Source organism: Rhinoderma darwinii, chromosome 2, assembly GCF_050947455.1.
Source record: "Rhinoderma darwinii isolate aRhiDar2 chromosome 2, aRhiDar2.hap1, whole genome shotgun sequence".
NCBI lineage: Eukaryota > Metazoa > Chordata > Amphibia > Anura > Rhinodermatidae > Rhinoderma > Rhinoderma darwinii.
Window position 1 is genome coordinate 77,848,172 of NC_134688.1, and position 20,922 is coordinate 77,869,093.

Below are 20,922 nucleotides of genomic sequence, written 5' to 3' on the forward strand. Positions count from 1 at the left end.
ACCCCCAATGTACCGTATGGCCATGTCCAGGATGCATTATGAGGCAATATTTCGCTTCTTAAATTATAAGGATAATGAGCAGTGCCCACCCCGAGATGACCCCAGTTTTGACCGTTTGTACAAACTGAGACCCCTATTAGACCATTTCAGTGCTCGGTTTTCCCAAGCATACACCCCCGAGAAGTGTATTTCTATTGATGAGTCCCTGGTACATTTTAAAGGGAGGCTTCAATTCCGCCAGTACCTGCCGAGTAAGAGGGCAAGGTATGGCGTAAAGATGTATAAGCTGTGCGAGAGTGCATCAGGGTATACCTACAAATTTAGGCTGTATGAAGGGAAGGACAGCAGTATTCAGCCCCCAGAATGCCCCCCCCCCCCTTACTGGGAATTAATGCAAAAATTGTGTGGGATTTGGTGCACCCACTGCTGGACCAGGGTTACCACCTCTACTTGGATAATTTTTATACCATCGTCCCACTCTTCAAGTGCCTCGCTTCCAGAAGTCCTGCGGCATGCGGCATGCGGCACTGCTAGAAAAAATCTGAGAGGCCTTCCTAAGATTCTGCTTGGGCAAACACTCAGAAGGGGTGAGAGCAGGGCACAATCTAGCAGGAACATATTGTGTGTCAAGTACAAGAGAGATGTCCTTGTATTAACAACAATACATGGCCACACCAGTACCCATGTACCTGTATGAGGTACCAGTATAGAGACCCCCAAACCAGACTGCATCCTGGACTACAATAGGTACATGGGAGGGGTTGACTTGTCAGATCAAGTCCTGAAGCCCTACAGCGCCATGCGGAAATCGAGGGTGTGGTATAAGAAGCTGGCCGTGCACATCATACAGATGGCATTGTGCAATGCGTATGTGCTACGTCGATGTGCAGGCCAGAGGGGAACTTTCCTGGAATTTCAAGAGGTGATTATCAAGAACCTAATCTTTAGGACCAAGAATAGGGAGCATCCAGTACTTCCGGAAGCGAGGCCACACGCATCGTACCAGGGCAACACTTTCCAGGAGAAGTTCCCCAAACTGGCAAGAAGGGAAAAAGTCAAAAGAGGTGCAGAGTCTGCTCAAAGAGGGGGATAAGGAGGTAAACAATATACGAATGCGACACGTGTCCCGAAAAACCAGGGCTCTGTATGAAAGATTGTTTTCGAATTTATCATACATCCCTTAATTTTTAATTTACCCTGATACACTCCGCACAGCTTATGCCCCTCATCTTTCCCTTCTGAGCCCTGCCGTGTGCCCAGGCAGCTAATAACAGCCACATGTAGGGTATTGCCGTACCCGGGAGAACCCACATTACATCTTATGGTGTGTATATCTCCAGTGGCACATGCTGGGCACACTATATTGGGCACGGACATGCCATATTTATATAGAAAATTGCAAATCTCACTCTGCCCCATCTGCTGCGCATTATCTTTTACACAGTACCTGTGGGGTCAAAAGGCTCACTACACCTCTAGATGAATGTCTTAAGGGGTGTAGTTTTTAAAATGGGGTCACTTCTCAGTGTTTCCAACTGTACTGGTACCTCAGGGGCTTCTGCATACATGACTTAGCACCAGAAAAACTCCAGTAGGCCAAATGGTGGTCCTTTCCTTCTGAGCCCTCCCATGGGCCCAAACGGCAGTTTATCACCACAAATGGGGTATTGCCGCACCAAGGACAAATTGGGCAACAAAATGGGGTATTTTGTTTCCTGTGAAAATAAGAAATTTTGATAAAAAATTACATCTTATTGTTCTACACACAGGTATCCAGGCTACCAGGACTACTATTATGGGTAAGGCTATCTGAGTTATTAATGTTGGGAGTATTTTACTCTAGAAAACACCCTTTGGACACTTCTGTCCTTAACAAAACAGCTCACACTCAAACAACTAACGTTATATACGATAGCACACTGCCCTATTCATATGTCCTTAATATAAGGACTTTAAACACACCATACACTTGGTTTTCCTACTTACCTGTGTTCATATCATATAGAGTCTCTCCACTCATGTACCTTTTTAACATGTATGTTTTTATATGTATTTAATAAAATTTGTTATTCTTTTCATATATACTTGGCTCTATACTCTGTTTCTTGTGTGTGTATAGGGTTTAAGTAGAGTATAACAGAGAGAGTTCCCAGCATTATCATTCCCTTACCCCCCTACAACATTACGAATTATATTCACTTGGGACTGGTGTTGCTTTATTATATTTCTTTTGATTCTCTTGATTTTTTTTGCTGTTTTTGACATTCCATTATGTTCTGCATAAAGCTTAGTGTCAGCTGTACTGTGACTTCTTTATCATAACGGAGCCATACCAGGCCCTTATACACCCTATATGCTTCCCCAATAGAATCCATAAAACATAAAAGGGCCGAGCAGTGCTCCGGGGTCTTTTCGCAAATCACTCTAGCTAGAATCGAAATGAAAACGTTCACCATATTAACCTATTGGTAAACATTTGCGGAATCAGGAGATAACGCCTTTTCTCCTCCTCCTTCTTTTATGCTCTAACCCCTCTTCCCCTGATCCAGATAGAACTTCTCCTATTTGTTTCCTGACCTCCTGCTTAAGATGGGCACCGATCCCTCGAAGCAGACATACACAGCCAAGTTATCCCTGTTTACCTAATTAGGTGTCTCAGTCTGGACTGAGACCGCAACCACCTCATAACTCACCGGAAGAGGGTTAACAAGGGAAAATGTTTTACAGGACCGCCCACGCGAAAACCTGGGATGGACCCGCACCCTTCACCAGGGAACCGCCCACCATGTTCAGCAGGCACACCACTGAGTCCCTCAGGCATCTGCACACGCCTCCTGCTGTGTTACCCCACAGCCCCTAGCGGCAGGGGGCAAACCTGACCTAAACAATAATGGCACCAAGCACCAATAGTGATGCTTTTGAAAAATATCAAAAAACGTTATTAAATATAGAGGACAAATGAATAAAAAGTGTCACACAATAGATATAGCAACATCTCCGGAGTGAAATACACAGGGTGAACACATGCCCATAACAATACGGATACATCTTATTTATAAAGTGTATAGTGCTAAGCAATATATGAAATAAGGATATATATACCATATATAATATAAATTGTCTTTACAATACTGCAGGATGGACAAGGACATGGACAAGAAGCTAAATACAAGTAGTGATGGTCCTAGGATAGGTGCAACACATGTTCAAAAGAGTACAGCATATGAAATAACATGCCTCAATATATACCCATCTATATGACACAACCGGGATGGCGCCAACCACGACGCACGTTTCGGCACAGCCTTCATCTGGGGGTGACATCATCTCCTAACAGGTATAATATAATAATATATATATTATATAATATATTATTATATTATATTATATAATATAAATTTCGGTATAATAATGATACAACAGTAAACTGGAGATGACCGTCCAACACTGCGAATTTAACCCCTTAATGACAATACGCCTTTTCACGGTGGTCATTAAAGGGGTTCTCTGGAAAAAACTTTATGGTCTCATGTTTACTTGATAAAGTGGTTCTCTTTCCACTAAACGCGTTGTACCTCAAGAGACCCTCTATCTCTCTTTTTTATGTATGTTTTATTATGATCTATTGTTTTAGACAATTAATTATATATATATTTTTTCTCAAAAAAGTATTGCGCCTGTATGGTGTCTCTTTTTTACAGTGGATCCCACCTGGTTCCCACTGTTTTTATCTACCTGCTCTTACTGAAGATGTCCTCAAAACTGGCTTAATGAGATGGTAGATCGGAGAGTGACTGAGGCAGTGGAGGCAAAACAGGGCGGACCTGTTGCAGGCAGCGGCTAAGGCATCTTGGCCCCCATTGGGGGACCTCTCCAGAACTCCAGTGAAGGACCTGGGCGTGTAGACGAAGCCAAGGCAGACCCAGCAGAACCGGGTTGATGGCTTTAGGCAGGACGAGGAAGTTGATCTGTTCTGAGTGAAGGACTCCGATTTGTAACGTAAGTGGTTTCATGATAGCCACAATAGGATCGGGCAATGGTAGTCCATTTACAGAAGCAACAGCAAGGGATCTCTCTAGAAGAACTGTGGGTAGATGTAGTCGGTCTACTAAATCCTGCTGGATGAAATCTGCAGCTGCCCTGGAGTCAAAATAGGCAGAGGAGAAGTGTGATGTCTCTCCCGAGATGATGGTCACAGGAATAGATAATTTGGAAGAGGTTTTGATGTTTGGCATCATCCCACCTAGAGTTGCCTCTCTAGGAACTGGAGTTTCCCGGCTTTTGTGGACATTGGCGCACGAAAGGGCCTTTAAGGCCGCAATACAAACACAGACCTGAAGAGCGTCAGCGCTGTTTCTCCTGCTCGGACAACTTGACTCTGTCTACCTGCATTGGTTCCTCAGGTAGAGCAACAAGAGGGGGCAGTAGTGGTCTCTGGAACGATGGTGCTAATCTGTGAAAACGTCTCTCCACCGAACCTCCTCATCGCGTTCCTGGATCCTCATGTTGACCCGGGTAGCCAACAGGATATGGGCATCCAAGGTAGGTGGGAGGTCGCGGGCTGCCAGCTCGTCCATGGTGTGTGAGGACAGTCCATGCCATAGGTCGCCACCAATGCTTCATTGTTCCATGACAACTCTGCTGCCAGGGTACGGAAGGAGATGGCATACTCTCCTGCTGTGGACCCCCTTGCTTGAGGGTTAGCAGAGTGGCTGCTGCTAAGGATGTTCGACCCGGCTTCTTGAACACGTCACAAAAAGTCTGTAAGAACAGGGCTAAGTCCGAAAATTTGGGCCCCTGTCATTCCAGGATGGGGTTCGCCCATGCGAGGGACTTGCCAGCGAGGAGGGAAATAATGAACGCTACCTTGGCCTCATCAGAGGAGAAATGGTGAGCACGCAGTCATAGCGAGGAAAAAGAGGCAGTGCAACTGTGGATCCGGAAAACAGATAGTAGGAGTATTAGGCAGTGGATCGGCAGCAGTCTCTGGGGAAGGAACAGGGAGTTGATCCAGTCGGGCGATGATGGAGTTTACAGCCACGACGAGTTGTTCCTGACGTGCATATAGACACAATATATACTATTGGGGTCCACCCCTTAGTAATTGCTGACGTGCATATAGGTCACGCATATCCGTCTGTATGACCTGAACTGTGGTCTTAGGCTGGCCAGCGGGTTCCATGGCCTGAGCGTACTGTCACAATCTAGGGAACATATGTAGCTGACTTTAGCTTGACTAATAACGCATTAAATACACAGTGGAAAGATCCCTTATCTTGACCTTTTCAATGACTTCTCAATGGTTATTTTTGTGTGATATCACGCTGCAACAAGTTATCAGAGTCAAGTTAAAGATGGCTACATCCGTATGTGGACCCACTAGGCCGTGGGCTCCGGCTCAGATAGGGCTAGGTGTGGCAGGTTGTGCCAGTGGAAGCGGATGGCACCAGGAATGGTAGATGACACACAGACGTGGCATATCCGGCCGGCGGTACCACACGACTCTGATAAAAGGCAGGCACAGTTAGGAAACAGCAAGGGATACAGGAAATAGGATGCAGGGAACGGGAACTCTGGGATTAAGCAGGAAAATACTAAGGGACCCTTTGCAATACAAACATGGGAAAAGTACAAACAACGCTCAAGCAAGGAGTGGAAGGGCAGAGACCTTTTTATAATCCAGGGTGCACTGGGGTAGGATAGAAAACTTTTAGGAAGTGCGCACGCTGGCCCTTTAAGGCACTCCTCGCACAATCCAGGAAGGGAAGGCCGCGCCAGCCGTGGTCTCTGGGGAGTTGGCCAGGAAGTTGCGGTCGTGGTCGTTCATCACAGGGGGAGCGACAGAGGTCCGCAGTCATAACACTGAGATTTTTTTGGGTGTTGTATATATGTACTGAGCAGTGGCGTAACTACCGCCGTAGCAGCCGTAGCGGCTGCTACGGGGCCCGCGGCATGAGGGGGCCCGTGTCGCCCGCCGGCATGGGCCTCCACCATGGCCGGAGGCTCCGCTGGCAGCCGCTATGGCTGCTACAGCGGGACGCCACTGAACAGTACGGCAGAGCAGGGAGGTATCTCCCCGCTCTGCCATTAACTGGTTCCCGACCGCTGGCTGTATTTTTACGGCCAGCGGTCAGGGTCCTTAAAACCCGAACCATAGACTTTTTACGACTCCGGTTTTAACTTACTGCCCGCACGATCGGGCTGCTGAATATCGGGTCTCCGGCTGTCAGTGACTGCCGGGGACCCTGAGGAGAGGATAGAAGCAGCTTTCGCTGCCAGCGATCACACATGTATCCCCTATCCTGTGGATAGGGGATACATGTATTTTGTAGGACACACTGTAGGTCGCATTTTTTTGGGAGGGGGGACGCTGTATGGCGTTCCCTACAGGGGGGGGAGACGCTGTATGGCGTTCCCTACAGGGGGGAGCTGTATGGTGTTCCCTACAGGGGGGGGCTGTATGGCGTTCCCTACAGGGGGGGGGGCTCTATGGCGTTCTCTACAGGGGGGGATGTATGGCGTTCCCTACAGGGGGGGCTGTATGGCGTTCTCTACAGGGGGGGCTGTATGGAGTTCTCTACAGGGGGGGCTGTATGGCGTTCTCTGCAGGGGGACTGTATGGCGTTCTCTACAGGAGGGCTGTATGGCGTTCTCTACAGGGAGGGCTGTATGGTGTTAGCACTGTCCAATAAATATAAAGTAAACAGAAGAAAATACGGTCCAGCAATCCTCATGACAATGTGATGACTTTATTAGAAAAACATTTTATAAACCACACGGCATGTTGAAGTGATGATACAAGACTGCTTACGCGCTTCGAAAGCCAACTACATTCTTCGCAAATGTACGCCATCTCCTCCAAACAGTCAATTACATCAGAAGTCCAGTTCCTTGTGCTGCATGACTCGTGGACGCCCTATCCGTGGCGATATCCGTGTCCTTTCCACTGCTTCTCACTTGAGTCCTGTAGGCACAAAAAACATTCTGCAAGTATCCATTGTCATCCGTGCCTGTAGATTCTGCTTTAATGATGCAACTCACTCAACTCCTTGTCTATTTCATCGTTTACTGATGCCTCTTTTAGATGCGACAGATGTATTTTTTTTATACTTACCAGCCTGCTTCACAGGCACCATCCCTTATTGGCACCTGATCAATAAGGGGGTCCTTGCTCCACCACCATTACACTGCAATACTAAACAAAATCTTCCATAGACATCACAAAAACTAGACAAGCCTTTCCTCCCTTATGTTTCCCAACATTTCCTGGGACAAGTGTGTGTAGGTAGAAATCAACAAACATGTTTCCTGGCCCCAAACTTTACCCCCTCTTTCCAGTAAAGGATTGGCTTTCGGTATCACGCCTCCTCGCTTTTACCTTTTTACTTTATCCTGCGTAAACATTTTTTTCAGCATCTTAAACGTCTTGCCCATTAGCCCATCTATTCCCAACATTAGACCACTTATTATCATCTGACAGATCAGAATCAGACTCAACCAGCTACTGTTGCCTTCTTCTGCTTCTCTTTACATCCAGATGCGCTGCTCCTGTAATTCCAAACATTGTGCCAGTACCCCGTGTTCTAAACATTTTGGCAACCTCAAGGTGTCCCTCTCCCATGTTGAGATTATGAGGCCTTACTGGGATATTGCTGCCTTCATCGACGCTGGATCCCTGCGCAAGGATCCTGGCACTTGGCCCATCATCGTGCCATGTTCCCTCAAATTTTTGCTAGAATGATACCATTGAGGATACCTGCCTTGCTTCCTTGATGCCATTTGCTCCAAACAATCCAGTACACCCCAAGTCCAGGTCCTTGTGCTGCATGACTTGTGGGGGCTCTATACGTGGCAATATCCTGGCACCTTCCATTGCTTTCCGCTTGAGTGCTGTAAATATAAAAACATTCTGCCAGTGTCCATTATCACCTATGCCTGCAGATTATGACTGTGTAATGAAACTCACTTAAGTCCTTGTCTATTGCATCCAGGCCTTGACACATCACAAATGTTCTTGGCAGACCAAAGCTGTCTAAAATCCCCCTACACTCCCTCACCCAATTACCTTACACATACGTTCAGTCCCAAACCGAGCCATGTGGCCAGCATTTTGGACAAAGATACCCCTAACTTACATTATGCCTATTCCTACCAACTATCCAAGGTTCCCCACTGCTACGCCTTTCTTGGCATTTTGCCCGCTCATTACTTTTTCAATGTACAGAGCTACTGGTGGATACTGTATATAGTAACTAATGATGGACATACCGCATATAGATGAAATATTACTTCAGAGAGTCCCCCTGGCAGCAGGCAGCCGATCTCAAGAAATTCTGGAACAAAAAGTATAAACTGTGAAGATATTATGACGTGCGCTTAGTATGGTTCATCATATCAACAAATATATGATCTGCCTATTGATAACCTTGGAGAATTTGTTCCCACAGTCTTGTCATGTGTCTATAGGAACATTCTGGATGACATCACATTATAGAATTTCTATAGGTTGTTATTTGCTATAATACTTACATATATCCAGTGGATCTTCCAGCATGTCGGCTGTCACTGGTGCCACATATTCAGATGTTATAAATGTCTGTAAAATACATAATGGGTTTAATGCACATACATAAAATAACCCCATATCTATAATGAATAATAATATATTTACTTTCACACATTTCATTTTCTATCACAGGGCGAGTCCAATGCCCCTCTGCCACACAAATAACACCAGCAGTATAATGGCACATAACAGTTGGAGGACCCTGGTATAGATTTTGTATCAGGGACCAGGAGCTTATTGTTATTCTTCTATATAATCTTATCCTTAATGGAAAACTGCAAATTTGTCTTTTGTGGAGTCTTTTGGACTGGAGTAGAGAGAGTAAAAAATGGTAAATTGGATTTCTGGATTCAACAGACAAAATAATTATTAAAGGGGTTTTCTGACAGTTTCATAAACCTTAGTCTAAGCCGCATATGGCTAAAAATAACAAATTGTCCCTACTCATTTTTTAAATTCCCTGTGGCTCCTGCGCTGGTGGTTCTGTTGTCTTTAGTTGCTAGGCCACAGCGGTCATGTCCGTGTGGATGGCATGTCACGTGGCAGCTATTGTGTCACATCCAGGGCCGGCCTTAGGTTTATTGGTGACATGTGCAGTATCTGTGACGTCCTCCCCCTTATGATGCACCATGTAGTGTCCAAATAATTTAATCATACAGTGCCCAAATAACATCACCCAGTCAATAAACTAGGGATTGTATCTTTCTGTTTTTTTATATTATAGGTTTGGGCCCTAAATGCCGGATCGGCAGTGTAAGTTGAGGGTGCCCAGGCCATCTATGGTGGTAGTGCCCTCTTCAGTATTGACCAGTAATACACACTATGTGATCATTTAGAGATGCAGTTAATAAAATACACTGACCTTGGACTCTCCTACTGAATACATCCGACTGAATGTAGAACGTTATGTGATGTGAGGTGGAGGGCTCTGCTTAATCTTTGATCTGCCCTCCTTGGACGTGTGGTTATCATTAACTCTTATGAGGAATTAATTCTAGGAGAAAGAAAGACAATGTATTAGGACAAATCTCAATCAATGGCAACATTTCTATCTAGAACAGAGTCCAGTCCCCAACCAGTGTAAAATTACCAAAGGGGTAAATAGGATGACCGGCTGGGGTCCAGGGTTTGGGGTAGCCCACAGCTCTGGGGCTCCATACGCCCCTGAAATTGGACAAACAATAACGGCGCAGGGAGGAAGCGAAATGTCTGACCCAGTTGGTCGTCTATTAGGTGAGTATAATTTTTTATTTTATAGGAGCAAAGGGGGCACACTATTAATATGGGGGATAAAAGGACTGAGTCAGGGCTTAGAAAAGGGGGCTTCATTACTGTGGGGACATACAAAAGGGGCATTCTGACCCAGGACATACAAAAAGTGTCATTCTAACTGTGGAGGGTATTGGTGGATACTGCATATAGTAACTAATAAGAGACGCACCTTGCATAGATGAAATGTTGCTTCAGAGAGTCCCCCTGGCAGCAGGCAGCTGATCTTAAGGTGTTCTGGAAAAAACAATAATTGTGTAGTTTTATTTCTCCAGACAGACGTGTGCTCAGTATAGACCACCCAACAATGAAGGAAATGTACATTAGGGCTCATGTACACAGCAACTTCATGTGGACGGACCTGTATGGTGGCGCATAGACTGCAGTACTGGTAATGTAGACACTCTGTGTGCGCTGTGTGCTCCCCCATAAGCCAAATGTGTATTAGGAAATTACATAAATAACAAGTCCCTTATATATTACTAATACCATAATATCTTCTTTATGGAGCATTTCTATAATAATAATAATATAAAGCTGCAGCAAAATTCCCAGCGTTTACTTTTGCTACATGTGGATGAGTTTTTGAGACTGTAACTATTCACCTGTAACACTCGTGAATTTTGCCGCGCAGCAAATCTGCAGCGTCTGAATTCAGCTTTATGGCGTAGAATATAGTACTCAAATACTGCAATCATACAGTGTCCAAATAACACTGCCAGACAAGTATTGTCTGCCACACTGTAATGTAATCCATTATCAAGGAATTGTATCTGCATCCTGAGCAGTGCCCTTTACTTTTTTTACATGAAGAGTGGGATTGAGTGTTCAAGCAATGGGTGCCCCAGACATCAAGACCAGTGGCGCCCCATTCATTAGTGACAGGTGATGCACCCAGTGTAACCGCACAGGTCGCACACCCCTAAGACAGGCCCTGGATGAACAACATTGGGGAATTTGTTCCCACAGTCTTGTCATGTGTCTCTATAGGAACATTCTGGATGACATCAGATTATAGAATTTCTATAGGTTGTCATTTGCTATAATACTTACATATATACAGTGTATGTCCTAGCATGTCGGCTGTCACTGGTGCCACATATTCAGATGTCATAAATGTCTGTAAAATACATAATGGAATAAACATAAAATAACCCCATATCTAGAATGAATAATAATATATTTACTTTCACACCTTTCATTTTCTATCACAGGACGAGTCAGACATTGAAAACATTTTGTAATGTTAGTGTAAACCCAGGGAACATAACTATAGGGGTGAAGAGGTTGCAGTCACACCCAGGCCCAGGTGTCCATGACTGACATTAGGGGGGGTCACAATGTGGGCAATTTACAAATGCCAATCCCCAATGCCCCCATCTCCTAGAGGAATCCCGATTTTCGCTGCTAGAAACGCGATGTCAGTGAGAGAAGCACCCAGGCAGAAAGGCAGCTGCTGAGTTGCCCGGCCGCTTCTAAAACACAAGCAATGGAAGGGAGCCAGCGCAGCGCCCCGTTCCACCTGCTGGAGGGATGCGCCCTATGTAATGGCACAGGTCGCACACCCCTAAGGCCGGCCCTGGCTACTGCTGAGCCTTATTAGGATAATATACGGTAGCTTTTTAAGACTATTTAATTAAATTAAATTAGACATCATATTGAAAACGACTGAGAAGTCACATTCCACATTACTGACAGCTGCAATTCTCAGACAATGGTAAGGGTATGTTCACACACTTAACTAAAAAACTTCTCTAAAATACAGAGCTCTTTTCAAGGGAAAACAGCCTCTGATTTTCAGCCATTTTTTAAACCACAAACGTTTTTTAAGGCATTTTTACCAACGTTCTTGGAGCTGTTTTTCTATTGAGACAATGAAAAACGGCTCCAAAAACGGCCGAAGGAGTGAAATGCACTTCTTTTTACAGGGTGTTTTTTATGCGCCGCTTTATCAAACGCCCACGTAAAATGCACCATCGGAAAAAAAAAGTTTTTCCCATTGAAATCAATGGGCAGATGTTTGGAGGCGTCCAGCCTCCGTATTTTCGGCTGTTTTTCGGGGTGTTTACGGCCAGGAAAACCGCTGAAAATAGGCTGTGTGAACATACTCTGTTGTACTGAGTTGTAACTTTAATGAGAAAATATGAAACATTGAAATCTGAATGTAAAATGTTCAGTTGTTACTTGCATTAATAGAAACATTTTACTGGAACTTGAACTGTTTGTCTAAAAAAAAAAAAACAACCCCCGACAATCACCAGAAAAAAATCCTTCTACAATCATATAGTTGTGGTGAGTTGTTGGTGTGGTTAGAAATTGCTGCAGTAATGTCCAATATATATTTCATGTGTCCAGTAACATGTAGAATTAATGATAAAATGCTGCATCTTACCTGTCAATCACACAGTCTATCACAGTCCCGGTCCAGACGTCATTGGCAGAAATTGTAAAAAATATGTAATCCAGCTGCACAGAGAACCTAATGGCTAGTACTGTCTATGACATCATCAGTGATATCATAAGCGGCTGCAGTATCTGTTACATCATCTAATTATCTCCTACTGCCTGGATAGACTGTCTGTGCATACACTGGATATAGGCGTTACATGGGACTGCTGTTTATAAACATGGAAGAAAGATACATGTGTGGTTATAGGGGCTACGACTAAGAACATGTAATGTATGAAACATGTAATCTGTTACTAGATGGATTTTATACTGTAATACAGATGTAGCCATCTTTAACTTGACTCTGATAACTTGTTGCAGCGTGATACTTTCTTGATCCCGCAGCACTCCGTGTTTCAAGTGTGCGTGAGTAGGCTTCCACACCAATGTGTAAAAAATGGGAACTCAGCACTCCAAGGTATTATGCAATAAGTGATATTTGATTTCACATATAGCGAAAAGTAGTAATCCAAAAATAATGGTGCCATTACCCAACAGCGACCGAGGTCACAAGCGCCGCATATCCGTGTCTAAAGAAGGTTGAATGTATAGACCGAAACGTTAAAAACCTATTTTTGGATTACTACTTTTCGCTATATGTGAAATAAAATATCATTTGTTGCAGCGTGATATCACACAACAAAAGCCATTGAAAAAGTCAAGATAAGGGATTGTTTATTTAATGCGTTAAAAGTGAAGGTAAAGACGGCAACATCTGAACTAATAAAGGATACATTTTATTGAATTTCGTTTTAGGCTAAATTCACACAACAGTAAAAAACGTCCGCTTTCAGAACAATGATGTTCTATGGGTATATTCACACGGCCTTTTTTTAACCACCCGTGAATATTGGCCGTCAAAAAATAGAACATGTCCTATTTTTGGCCGCTTTCACGGCCAGACGGCCCCCATAGAAGTCAATGGATCATTTTTTAACGGCCGTCAATACATGTAACAGCCGTTAAAAACGGTTCTGTGATTTGGGGATTCAAGAGCCAAGGGAACTATTGGCTCCCTTGCTGGTAATCGGCGGCACAATGACACATACTCACCGATGCAGCGCCGTCCTCTACAGGTGTGGTCTCTAGTCTCATGGGTTCTGCGAAGGTGACGAGATGACGTCCTCGCGTCGCCTTCGCAGAACCAGTGAGACTAGAGATCACTCGTGACGTAGACGGTCATGCATCGGTGAGTATGTAGGGCATTCAGGCGGACAAAAATTACGGATATTGTTGCGCTCACTACTATGGTAGCATGGCGCTAGTACAGGGGACATTGTTGTCTACTGTAGCAAATTTTTCGGCACGGTCCTGAATTTACAGAGAGAGTCCCGAAAGATTACCACAGGGAGGGGGGGTGTGGTGCTTTCTCCGGAGAGGTGTCTGTGTCATCATCTACAGGGGGGCTGTGTGCCATCGTCTACAGGGGGCTGTGTGCCATCGTCTGCAAGGGGGCTGTGTGCCATCATCTACATGGGGCGGTGTGCCATCATCTACAGGGGGGCTGTGTGCCATCATCTACAGGGGGGCTGTGTGCCATCATCTACAGGGGGGCTGTGTGACATCATCTACAGGGAGGCTGTGAGCCATCATCTACAGGGGGTCTGTGTGCCATCATCTACAGGGGGTCTGTGTGCCATCATCTACAGGGGGTCTGTGTGCCATCATCTACAGGGGGTCTGTGTTTCATCATCTACAGGGGGTCTGTGTGGCATCATATACAGGGGGTCCGTGTGCCATCATCTACAGGGGGGCTGTGTGGCATCATCTACAGGGGGGCTGTGAAACAATCATGACAATGACCTTTGTTTGGGTGTTTTCAGGGGGTTGGGACAAAAGAAGCCAGACAAATGAAATTCATCAGTTTTTTTAACGGCCATGAAAAACGGATGCAAAATGGATGTCAAACGGCCATTAAAAACGGACAGACGGACTGGAAGTGTATAAAAATTTGCAGACACAATGATGCAAAACGGCCATGAAAAACTGACAGTTGATCAGTTTTTAATGGCCATTTTTTTTCACTGTCGTGTGAATGTAGCCTAAGTTCTGGATCGTCTCCATTTTAATGGATAAAGTTACCGGACAATTATCCGCCCACCGAGAGTTTATTGGACACATGGACGGCCTGGTGAGCAGATGAACTTCTTGTTTCTTTGTTTGGAGTCATGTACAGATATAGCAATCCTTATCCTGACTCTGATAACTTGCTGCAGCGTGATAATTTATCACTTAAGTCACTAAAAACTATTGAAAAAGTGAAATTAAAGTTTCTTGACACTGTGTATTCAATGTATTTAACCCCTTCGAGCTCAGCAACGTAATATTCCGTGGCGCTGACCGCCCCGTTCGCGCTCAGCGACGGAATATTATGTCGCAGGGTAAATGCATCGCCATTTTCCACCGGCGCGTGCACGAGCTTTGACAGCTGCTGTTTCCGACAGCAGGCTATCACAGCTCAATACGCCGGGACCTATTGCGATGGTCCCGCCTCCACAATCGCCACTATTGGTCAGTCAGTGAGTAACTGTCCAATAGTGGCGATCGGTCTCTTCACTTCCTCTCCCTGACATCACATCCTGCCGCACCCGCCCTGAGATGGAGATAGCGAGGCGTTCAGAGCGGTTGTGAGTAGAGGGAGAGAAGAAAAAGAGTGAAAAAAAGAAAACTTTTTTCTGCTTCCCACCTCCCCAATCCACTACCCAGTCCTTTACCCTTCCTCCTTGTGTTCCCCCCACATTTTTGGTCAGTGATCTCCTATCACTGACCACTTCTTAGTCTTCAGGACCAATTTCTTGGTCCCTGGGGATTATTTTTTTCTTTATAAAACATATAAAATAAAAATATATATAAAAAAAAAAAAAAAACGAAAAAAAAAACCTGTTAATTTAGACAATTTATCTAGTTAGTTTAGTATTAGTGTTAGTTAGTGTCAGGGAACCGTCAAAAAGCATAGTTAGGTATAGCGTCAGGAATCCATCACCATAGTTGGATCTAGCGTTAGGGGTCCATCACAGTAGTTAGGTTTAGCGTCAGGGAAGCTCGGAATAATCTAGATAGGTTTAGTGTCAGGCACCCGTCACCGTAGTTAGGTTTAGTGTTAGGGAAGCTCAGAATAATCTAGTTAGGTTTAGTGTCAGAGAATAGTCGCCGTAGTTAGATTTAGTCTCAGGGAAGTTCAAATAAAATCTAGTTAGGTTTAGTGTTAGGAACCGTCGCCCTTGTTAGGTTTAGTCTCAGGGAAGCCCACTCGTTCTATAAAAACACCAATTTTTTGAGCTGGTTTAGGTAGCAGCCTATTGCTCCTAGTTAGGAAAGCAATCAAACATGTCCCAACGGACATTTAGTGCCGAAGAGGCATATTCATTTCTTGCCTCCGACACAGAGTCGTCGGATCGTGAGACTCTGTTTTATTTATCCACCTCCTCATCCAGTGATGAAGAAGAGGAACCTCCTAGGAGATGCCCCTTGACCACCAGTGCAGTTGAAGCCCCCGAGCGAAATGACCCCGCCGCAGTTCAAGCCCCCATTTGGACCCCCACACCAGACATTTATGAGCCCAAAATCCCAGAGTTAAAATTTAATACGGCAGGGCTCAGTGAAATGGGCTTTTTCAAGTTCTTCTTCACTGATGACTTTATAGATCTTATGGTCTCCCAGACAAATTTATATGTCCAACAGTATATTACTAAGAACCCTACATCATTTTATGCCCAATCCTACAGGTGGACCCCTGTAGATGTAGCAGAGTTGGGCAAGTTCTGGGGACTTCACTTGAACATGGGGCTTCTGAAAAAGCCATCCATTAGGACCTACTGGAGCATGGACATCTTATACCATACCCCCAATGTACCGTATGGCCATGTCCAGGATGCATTATGAGGCAATATTTTGCTTCTTAAATTATAAGGATAATGAGCAGTGCCCACCCCGATATGACCCCATGTCACGAAGCGGGTTAGTGGACCCACTAGGCCGTACCGCCGCAGCGGGGAGGCAGCTGGCTAAACAGGACACCCCAGAAATACAATGTCCCGCACAAGGGTACCTGAATAGTCCAGATGGTGGCCGCAGCTCTGGCACAGATGAGATGGGTGCAGCAGATGGCGCCAAACGTGGCGGATGACACAGGAGCCGCAAGTTCCTCCAGACGTGGCGGATTCCTCCAGACGTGGCAGACTCCTCCAGACGTGGCAGATGACACAGGACGTGGCGGATTCCTCCAGACGTGGCAGATTCCTCTGGACGTGGCAGATGACACAGGACGTGGCAGATTCCTCTGGACGTGGCAGATGACACAGGACGTGGCAGATTCCTCTGGACGTGGCAGATGACACAGGACGTGGCAGATTCCTCTGGACGTGGCACGACTAGATACTAGGGCAAAGCATGGGAAACAAGAACGGGGAACAAGGTACGGGTAACAACAGGAACGGGAAACACTAAGGGACCATTTGCAAGACAGACTGGGAAAACTAACAACGCTCAGGCATCGAACTAGGGGGCTGGACCCCTCTTATAGCCCAGGGTACTCACGGGTCAAAGGTCGTTCAAGATGTCCGGTGCGCGCGCTGTCCCTTTAAGAGCGGGGACGAGCGAAGGTGAGTGGATGCAAGCGCTGGCGTCTCCTGAGGAGGAGGCTGGGGCCAGCGCTTGCCGACTCGTGGCTGCGGCTGTCAGCGGGAGGTTGGAGCTGACAGCCCGCAGCCACGGACGTTACAGTATCCCCCCTCTTACGCCCCCTCTTCTTGGGACCGGAGCGAGAGAGAAACTTCTTTAGAAGAGTAGGGGGCATTGAGGTTCTCCTCTGGCTCCCAGGACCTCTCTTCGGGACCAAACCCCCTCCAATCCACCAAATACAAGGTCTTTCCTCTCTTGGTGTCCAAGATCTCCTTTACCTCAAAGATGTCCGAGGAGCCGCTGGGAGCAACCGCAGGGCTGGGAGTCTTGGAATAACGGTTTAGGATCACAGGCTTCAGGAGGGAGACGTGGAAGGAGTTGGGAATCCTGAGGGTAGGAGGCAGCCGAAGCTTGTAGGCGACAGGGTTGATCTGCTGCAGGACCTCGAATGGTCCAAGGAACCTGGGAGCGAATTTGTATGAAGGCACCTTCAAGCGAATGTTCCGAGAGGACAGCCAGACTTTAGTCCCCGGAAGATACTGAGGCGGCTCTTTTCTCTTAATATATGCCTTTCGCTTAATGCGATCTACTGCCAGCAAAATAGAGGACCGGGTCTGTTTCCAGATTTGCAGGAAGTCCCCATATGCAGAGTCAGCAGCGGAAACCTGAGATGAAGTCGACACAGGGAGAGGAACTCTGGGATGTTGACTGTACACGATGTGAAACGGAGTGGAAGTGGTGGACTCACTTGTGTGGTTGTTGTAAGAAAATTCGGCCCATGGTAGAAGCTGTACCCAGTTATCGTGCTGTGAAGAGATGAAATGGCGGAGATAATTTTCCATGATCTGGTTGATCCTCTCAACTTGCCCATTGGATTGGGGGTGATAGGCAGAGGAAAAGTCCAATCTCACATCCAGGAGTTTACAGAGGGCTCTCCAGAACTTGGAGGTAAACTGAACCCCCCGGTCGGACACAATGTGAAGAGGCAAGCCATGCAAGCGGAAGATGTGCTGAATGAAGAGACTTGCCAGACGAGGAGCAGAAGGTAGGCCGGTCAGCGGGATAAAATGAGACATCTTAGAGAACCGGTCCACCACCATCCAGACAGTGTTACATCCTGCTGAGGGGGGAAGGTCAGTGACGAAGTCCATCGCAATGTGCTGCCAGGGGGCATTGGATACAGGCAGAGGTTGAAGCAGGCCGGCAGGCTTGGAGTGAGTCACTTTGTTAGAGGCACACACCGTGCAAGCAGAGACAAAGTCCAGAACATCCTTAGGCAGCGTGGACCACTAAAAGTGACGAGCAATTAGGTCTCGGGTTTTACGGACACCGGCGTGCCCAGCAAGTTTCGAACTATGTCCCCAGCGGAGAATTCTACTCCTGTCCGCCAACCGAACAAAAGTCCTCCCAGGAGGGATGTCTCTAACCTGCAGAGGATTAGCAGAGACGATGCAGGACGGGTCTATGATGGTCTGGAGGGACTCCACCGTGTCTTCCGTCTCAAACGATCTGGACAGGGTATCGGCCCTCACATTCTTGTCCGCGGGACGGTAGTGGAGCGCAAACAGAAAACGGGTGAAGAACAGCGACCACCTGGCTTGACGAGGATTAAGTCTTTGAGCGGACTGAAGGTAAGTGAGGTTCTTGTGGTCGGTGAAGATCAGGATGGGGTGAGCAGCACCCTCCAGAAGATGTCTCCACTCCTCCAGAGCCAATTTGATGGCCAGCAGCTCCCGATCTCCAATGGAGTAATTGCGCTCAGCAGAGGAAAACAGTCTAGAGTAGTAGCCACACACTACAGCCTTTCCTTTGGAGCTCCTCTGGAACAGAAGTGCGCCTGCACCAACAGAGGAAGCGTCCACTTCCAGTGAGAACTGCCGAGATACGTCAGGATGATGGAGGATCGAGGCTGAAGTGAAGGCACTCTTCAGGCTATTAAATGCAGACTCTGCCTCTGGAGTCCACACTTTGGTGATCACACCCTTCTTGGTAAGGGTCGAGATGGGAGACGTCAGAGAAGAGAAGTTAGGAATAAACTGCCGGTAGAAATTGGCGAATCCCAGGAACCGCTGTATGGCCCTTAAGCCTTGGGGACGTGGCCACTCCAGGACAGCCTTCACTTTCTCAGGATCCATCTTGAGGCCTTGATCCGAGATGATGTAGCCCAGGAAGGGCAGAGAACTCTTCTCAAAGACGCACTTCTCCAGCTTGGCGTATAAATGATTCTCCCTCAATCGTAGTAGAACCTGACGAACATGCCTTCGATGAGTCGTTTGATCTGGGGAGAAAATTTAAATATCATCGAGATAAAAAACAACACAGACATAGAGTAGATCTCGGAAGATGTCGTTAACGAACTCCTGAAACACTGCGGGAGCGTTACACAGTCCGAAGGGCATCACCAGGTATTCGTAGTGCCCGTCCCGGGTGTTAAATGCCATCTTCCATTCGTCACCCCGGCGAATCCGGACTAGATTGTAAGCCCCACGCAGGTCTAGCTTAGAAAAAATGTTGGCCCCTCGTATGCGATCAAATAGCTCAGAGATGAGTGGCAACGGGTATTTGTTCTTGACTGTGATTAGGTTGAGGCCCCTGTAGTCAATGCAGGGACGAAGGGATCCATCCTTCTTTTTAACGAAGAAGAATCCAGCCCCGGCCAGGGAGGAAGATTTTCGTATAAAACCCCTCTCCAGATTCTCCTTTATATAAGCCGACATGGATAGAGACTCAGGCAGGGAGAGAGGATATACCCGTCCACGGGGAAGAGAGGCATTAGGAACCAGTTCAATGGGGCAGTCATAGGTGCGATGTGGAGGCAGCGTCTCAGCCTCCTTTTTGCTGAAAACATCTGCATACTGAGCAAAATGGGGAGGCAGTCCCGACAGCGACTGAGGCAGAGAAGGCTTGACAGGATGGATCTGCAGCAGACAACGACCATGGCACTTGGTGCCCCATTGGAGAACCTCTCCAGAATTCCAGTCCAGGACTGGGGCATGTAGTCGAAGCCAAGGCAGGCCCAGCAGAACAGGATTGATGGCTTTGGGCAAAACAAGGAACGAAATAAATTCAGAATGAAGTACTCCAACCTGGAGCTTCAACGGCTTGGTTCTAGAGGTAATGGGATCAGGCAGAGGCAGTCCATTAACTGAGGCAACAGCCAAAGATGTCTCCAGGGGAACTGTGGGCAGCTGAAGATGATCCACAAGCTCTTTCTGGATGAAATTTGCAGCAGAGCCAGAGTCAAGATATGCAGAGACTTGATGCGTCCTGTCGCCGGATACCAGGGTCACAGGAATAGATAATGGCGCCATTACCCAACAGCGACCGAGGTCACAAGCGCCGCATATCCGTGTCTAAAGAAGGTTGAATGTATAGACCGAAACGTTAAAAACCTATTTTTGGATTACTACTTTTCGCTATATGTGAAATAAAATATCATTTGTTGCAGCGTGATATCACACAACAAAAGCCATTGAAAAAGTCAAGATAAGGGATTGTTTATTTAATGCGTTAAAAGTCAAGGTAAAGACGGCAACATCTGAACTAATAAAGGATACATTTTATTGAATTTCGTTTTAGGCTAAATTCACACAACAGTAAAAAACGTCCGCTTTCAGAACAATGATGTTCTATGGGTATATTCACACGGCCTTTTTTTAACCACCCGTGAATATTGGCCGTCAAAAAATAGAACATGTCCTATTTTTGGCCGCTTTCACGGCCAGACGGCCCCCATAGAAGTCAATGGATCATTTTTTAACGGCCGTCAATACATGTAACAGCCGTTAAAAACGGTTCTGTGATTTGGGGATTCAAGAGCCAAGGGAACTATTGGCTCCCTTGCTGGTAATCGGCGGCACAATGACACATACTCACCGATGCAGCGCCGTCCTCTACAGGTGTGGTCTCTAGTCTCATGGGTTCTGCGAAGGTGACGAGATGACGTCCTCGCGTCGCCTTCGCAGAACCAGTGAGACTAGAGATCACTCGTGACGTAGACGGTCATGCATCGGTGAGTA

General features: G+C 46.4%; 1 long non-coding RNA gene across 1 annotated transcript; it reads right to left on the reverse strand.

Moving 5' to 3' along the window:
- Positions 1-8,002: 8,002 nt before the first annotated feature.
- On the reverse strand, positions 8,003-12,274 carry LOC142740645 (uncharacterized). The gene is made up of 6 exons (XR_012880832.1): positions 12,228-12,274; positions 10,889-10,955; positions 10,008-10,072; positions 9,429-9,560; positions 8,530-8,596; positions 8,003-8,333 (listed from the first exon to the last, which is right to left on the reverse strand). It is a non-coding gene; the product is annotated as an uncharacterized LOC142740645 (long non-coding RNA).
- Positions 12,275-20,922: the final 8,648 nt, after the last annotated feature.